Below are 6,668 nucleotides of genomic sequence, written 5' to 3'. Positions count from 1 at the left end.
CATTTCAGGGTGCTTCTCTAATTAAGAACAAAATCCCTTCACTTATCAAGAGTATGCACATATAAGTTAGGGAGAAAATCCTTATTGTGGTATGCATGTCCTAGTTGTTGCATAAAATTTTAGGGTAACTTGTACTGCCTGACCTGTTATCAAGACAGATTTTTCAGGAGAACGTGTTGAGCTGAGCACACCTTGTTTCAGAATTTATTTGGATTCATTTGGTTTGGGTAAATATATACATAAAAATTGGAGAGGAAATTTTCACCAGAAGACTATTCCTAAGATACAGCAAGAGAACAGGACCATGCAAGATGTCTGGAACAAAGCAGGCATCTTACAGCATTCTGTGAACAAGTTAAGCTGAACAGCTTTGTTGTTCACTGAATTCCATTGTCAGCTTCTTTAGCATTCTGCTAAATGTAAATATTTGTATAAATATATGTTTGTATGAAAAGATAGAATGAAGGACAGCCTTTTTTATCTTGGTTAATCCCATCACTAGCCCCTCTTCCCTCCATACCTTTCCACTCACAAAAAATCTGATCTCCTGGACACAGTACAAGATGGCTTGTGCTGTTTAACTGGAAGTGTGATAATATTTCAAAATAAAACTCTTTCACAAGAGAGGTCTTGCCTATAGGTTCCTCTGTTGTCAAGCAAGCAGCTAGCTCCTTCATTGCAGCAGACACACTTGCTTCTGTTATTTCCTTCTGGCAGAGCCCTACCTCTAACTTCATCAAACAGCAAGCACACCAATTTCTTCATTTGCTCTTCACATGCCCCTGAGAAACACAGCAGCCAAGCTAGACTGTAAAGAAACCACAGATGACAACAAACATGCTCCAGAAATTAGGTTCCTCCTCAGTAGCTCCCTAAGGCATACATTCTTTTCTTTCCCTGTAAAGGTTTAATTCTTGAGAATGGAGACCGCTGATGTAAAGAGGAATTTGGCAGGTGACCCATGCCATTCCCTCAGAACCACATACAATTATACCTGAGAAAGTGCATCTCTACACTTTAATGTACTAAATGTGTCACTGTCTCAACATTCTTCTAACTGATTGAAAATATTCCTCAGCTCTCTCATTTTCTTACATCTCATTGGACATAAGAGCAGAGCAGGAACTGATTTGGAGCAACTCAGGAGCTGATTGTGGAGTACCACTATAAGAAGGACTTAAATTTATTAAAGGAAGGCTACAAAGATGGAGAAGATGGCTCTAGAGGGGAAGACATATGAGGAGCACCTGAGGTCCCTTGGTTTTCTCAGCCCAGAACAGAGGAGGCTGAGGGGAGGCCTTCTTGAGGTCTACAGCTCCTCATGAGGGGAGTGGAGGGGCAGCGCTTAGCTCAGAACCTGAGATAACAGCATGGAGCTGCATCAGGGGAGGGTCAGGTTGGTGTTAAGAAAAGTTCTTCACCAGAGGGCAGTGGACATGGAACAGGCTCCCCAGGGCAGTAGTCACAGCCCTAGGCTGCTGTGTCAAAGGGCATGGACAGTGCTCTCAGACATAGGGTTTGAATTTTGGGTGGTTCTATGCAGAGCTGGGAATCAGACTTGATCCCTGTGAGCCTCTTCAAACTTGAGATATTCTGTGATTCTATTATTTTTATTTTGTTTCAAGAGCAGCTCAGTCTCTCTAAGGTAACCTCCTCCAGCAATCCAAAGGAGAGGCTGTGGATGCCTTCTGGATGCTCTGTATCGGTGAAGAGTATTCAAAGCAAGCCTAAAGATAGAGCTTGCTAATTGAGTTGTGACTGAAACAATTGAAGATCACAAGCGAGAAGCAGCGTAAGATGGCCTGGCACAACATAGCCCTTGGCAAGAGGCTCAGTGTTGTCCAAGAACGTGCACTGCACAGGTTGAGGGCTGCTATTCATGTCTCCTTCAAGCAGCAGCTTAATTCACATGGCTCATCTTGTTTTCTCTTGTGCCTGTTAATCTGAGGCAAGCATTGACTGGATGAAAATGTAAGTAGCTATGTATGTGTTTATCACAGCTATCATCCAGCCATTACATCAAAACAAGAATTCATTATTATCTATTATATGTATTACTCTAAAACACTACATAAAATGTGGTCCTCTTATTTAAGATGCATATTTTACATCTCTAGGTAAAGAGTCCTACTCCCACAAATATATAAGTTAACAAAGAGAAGGATTTTTCTCCTCTACAGACTGGAAAGATGGACTGTTCTTGTCTACTGAAGAAAGAGTGTTTGGCTAACAACACTCAAAGAAAGTATGTAAAGAAATTGAGAGACGTGCTGATTATCCAGGTGTCTTCCTCATCTGTTGGAAGCCTAGCTAGCTTTCACAAGCTAACAAATAAAAACAGATAGTATATCATTTGGTGGGAAACTAAGATACCCTTATCAACAGGTATTGTCCCTCCTGCCTTTCTTCGTGGAAAGAAAAAAGGGCCACTCCTTGTTTGTCCTCCTTCTACCATGAAACAAAGTATGCTATTGCTGTGTCTCTGAAAGACACCATCACCATATGGTGGACACAATTTTGCATTGCTACGAGGTAAAAAATCATAAGCATCCTGCCAGACAAATGTGAATTCAGGAAAACCACAGCCACATTCCTCAGAACTGAGATGCTCAAGGCAGTCCTTTAAAGTTACATTTTAGCACTCCAGGGAATATTTCCACCTACAGATTTCCAGATAAGCCATTGCACTGTGTAGAGATTCTTGTTTGTTTGTTTGTTTTTCACATGCTGGAGAACTTGGCTGTAGTTCATAGCAATTGCAGAGTCATTGCTGGTACTCAATAAGCAGAAAGGTAGCCCTTGGCAGAGCACCCCATCATCCTGACTCTTTTATCTGCATAGCTTTAGTGTTACTCCTCTCCCTCATCATTTGTTAGACCCAGAGTAGCTCTCCGTATCAGCAGCTCCCAGTCATTCCATCTCCTAGCCAAAATATCACCTCCTTGTGGAGAAGGGGATAGGAGAAAGTAACTGTTCTAAGCTCAGCATCAAAGATTAAGTAAAAAAAGATTTTTTTTTTTCCCTATTCCTAGCTCAGCTCTGACGTTCTTTGAATTTCTTTCTCTTCCCAGTCTTACTCCTGCTTGCCATTTGACACCTGGAGACCTTTTAGACCATAGCTCCTGTCCCACCGACACGGAGAGAAGCTACTGATTGCCTGGTGCCAAATTGGACATGCATCACCCCACAGTGTTGTGCTGCAGTCACTGAAACTCCTCACAGAGGTATTTAAAAGAACCTGGCTGCAATTCAGAAATACATATACACATCCCTGGTCCTGCACAAAGATATCCAGGGACCCAGCCCCTTTATAATAACAGTCATTTATGCTTGTCCTCTTGGTCCATCTGATCTTCTAATGGCTGTGGCACTAATACACATGAATTACTGCTGTGCTTCAAACAATCTACTAGAAGAAAAGGGAGGCATTACGAACTTATGCAGATACCAAATGCTCACTGTCTTTATTGTGGCTTCAGATATGTTTGTCATGTTTTATGTTTGGTACCTTAAAACATAGAGTACTGTGTCTGGCTGGGATGGAGTTAACTTTTTCCAGCTTCAGCTGTGTTATGGATCTGTGATCAAAACAGTGCTGATAACACAAGAATGCTTTAGCTATTGCTGAGTAGTGCTTGCAGAGCGTCAAGGCCTTCTCTGCTTCCCACTCTCCCCCACAGCAAGTACTCTGGGCAGGAGGCTGTGTTGGGACACAGCCAGGACAGATGATTCCAGCTGAAAAAAGGATATCCCACACCATGTAACACTTCACTCAGCAATAAGAACTTTGTGCAGGGAATTCTTCCAGGAGACCATTGTTCAGGAACTGGCTGGTTGTCAGTCAGGTGGTGCTGACAGCTTTTAGTATCACTTGATTTTCTGTCTCTTTTTTTAATGTTATTCTCTATCCTCTCACACCCTTTTATTTATTAAGCTGTCTTTATCCCAACTCACAGTCTTTCTCATTTTCACCCTTTTGATTCTCTCCCCTTTTCCCATCCCAATGTGAGTAGTGAGCAAGCTGTGTGGGGCTCAGCTGCCTACTGGGGTTAATGCATCAGACATAGGATTTTCTCCAGCATCTGTTCTGGGAGAAAGGCTTCCTTCAGTAAATCCCAGTTTTCTATTTTTGAAAAGCTATATATGTCATGTGGTATAGCTGGAGCAGTGATACAGAAAATGTAACATGCCCATTTAGTGGAACCAGTATGCAAGTGCAGTTGTGGTCAACTCCTCTACATCCATCCTTCACAATGATGCAAACATTGACACGAGTAGATATCCTAACATAGAAGAAAATAGTGGTAAAATAAAGACTGCTTTATTAGCTTTCCGTACTGCATAATAGTTGCTAAGTGATAGGAACTTGTCTTGTTTCACAACCACATGACTGCCAGTCTAGCAGCTCATCATGCTTTCAAGCAAGTTATACATGTGCAGTCCTTGTGAACCACAACTTGCTTCAGCAGGCTTACAGCAGTCCTGTTTGCTATTTGTAAAGTCCAAAACAGAAACCACATCTGTCGTTGCTGTCATAATGCATACTCAACCAGACATTATCAGAAAATTAACTGTAGTGAACTGTAAGGATTCTCTCCTCTCCAGGCAGTTAAGGTTAGGTTCATATATTTAAAAGCCACTGCCCATAGTGTAGACATCTACCCTTGAGCTGGGTCCCTCAGGCTTCCTTTATAATCGAAGAAGAGAAACTGCTGTTTATAGATGACAGTTTGTCACCACCCAAAGCTAATATCTCTGTTTGGTTTATAAATATTTCCATTTGATTCTTCTGGTGAGTTGATTCTAATGAAATATTGGAATGTACTGGGTTAAACTTGCCATTTACATCTACTTGCACTGAAGAAAGATGGTATGGAAACTTCCTGTTTGCAAGGAAGTAGGTACTGGATAGCGTTAGGTAATGGACATGATACAGCACTCATTTTTATGTCACTTCCCAGAGGCAGACATCTTTATGCAACTGCAGCAGAATTTACCAGTTATATTTACTGCTTACTTTAAAATAGTGCGTTGATAGATTTTGCAGATTATCCTTTAGACATGGTCACTCCTGTTACAGCCCCTGTGTACTGCTTGCGGCACTCAGAGACTGCAACAATGCCTGCCCTGTTGTCTGCAGTCTTCCCAACAGCCCAGATACAGGGGCCATCCCGGGGATGCCTGTAACCCCAGCATCCAAGCATCCAGCACCTGAGTAATAGTAATTACTGGAGACAAGCTGAAGTTCTAACAACCATTTGCCATTAAGTAAGCCAGAAATAAGATTTTCCTTGTCATTTTCAGCCTTCCTTTTTCCAGGCTGCAAGACCTGTGCTTTGGAGAAGCTGCATGCAGTCCCTCCTACACATGTATTAGCAATCATTAGCATCATACATGTTAATTCAAGTTGCTTTGCTATACTTGCATCTTCCAGCACATGCACAGTTGATCACAAAAAGCATGGCAGTCAGAGACATAATGTACACAAAAAATATGCTGGACCACCTTGAGCTTGCACATGGATATCAACAATTTCAGCCAAACCCAAAAGTGGAAAAAGCAGCAATACAGGCTGCTGCCCCTTACTGTGACCCCCTCGACCATATTCCTTAGTTTTGCACAGTGTATTTTGTCCTTGCCTTTACTGTGATGGAAGGAATCAAAACGTTATGAGATGCATCAGTTTGAAGAGCTCTCAAGATGCCTTTAGACTGACCTTCTGCTCTAAGCAGGGAGATCAGACTTAGCAAGATTGCCTGGGGCTTTCTCATGTCTGGCAACATCCCGGTTTTGCATAAAAAATACCAAGACCTTGCTATCCTGCCTGTTCTTACTCAGGTCTTGCTACAGGTGCACCCAATGTGACACAGCATCTTGGGCCCGCTGCAGTCACATGTCAAAGATTGAACTGTAAAATTCTTTCCCTAGGAGTTCACTGTGAACAGAGTGAGGTTGATGAACAGTCTCCGTTCAAATACATGAGTGCAACACAAGGAAGGCTGGAATGATACTCCACTAGCTTAAAGTAGATGTAAAGTTTATACAGATTTGCTGGAAATTAGGTATGTGCTTAGAAATTTTGCTGCACTGGATTTCAAATCTTTCTGAAACAGGATGGAAAACAAAGGAAGCAATTACTAAAAAATAGGCAGGTTGAAGATACTCAGCTGATTATTTTATTCAGTATTCACACTGTTTCAAAGATTCAGCTTGAGAGAGCGGGAGCTGCTCAGCCTGGAGAAGAGAAGGCTCCAGGGAGACCTCATAGAGACCTTTCAGTATCTAAAAGGGGGTATATAAGAAAAAAGAGAGGAGATTTAGATTGGATATAAGCAAAAAGATTTTTACAATAAGGGTGGTGAGGTAGTGGCACAGGTTGCCCAGAGGGGTGGTGGATGCCCCGTCCATGGAGACACACAAGGTCAGGCAGGATGGATCTCTGAGCAACATCATCAGGCTGTAGGTGTTCCTGTTCACTGCAGGGGAGTTGGACTAGATGGCCTTTAGAAGTCTCTTCCAACTCAAGCAATTCTATCATGATAACGGTGAGGCATCCCTAGTTCACTGACAAGGCTCTCTCTAGCTATTTACCAGCAAACTGGGCAGTTATTTGGGTTCCTCAAATGAGATTCCTGATATCTTGCAAAGGATGGCTTTGTTTCCTTGCT

The sequence above is a fragment of the Meleagris gallopavo genome, chromosome 4 (genome assembly GCF_000146605.3).
Source record: "Meleagris gallopavo isolate NT-WF06-2002-E0010 breed Aviagen turkey brand Nicholas breeding stock chromosome 4, Turkey_5.1, whole genome shotgun sequence".
NCBI classification, from domain to species: domain Eukaryota; kingdom Metazoa; phylum Chordata; class Aves; order Galliformes; family Phasianidae; genus Meleagris; species Meleagris gallopavo.
Note: the sequence above shows the minus strand (reverse complement) of the source record.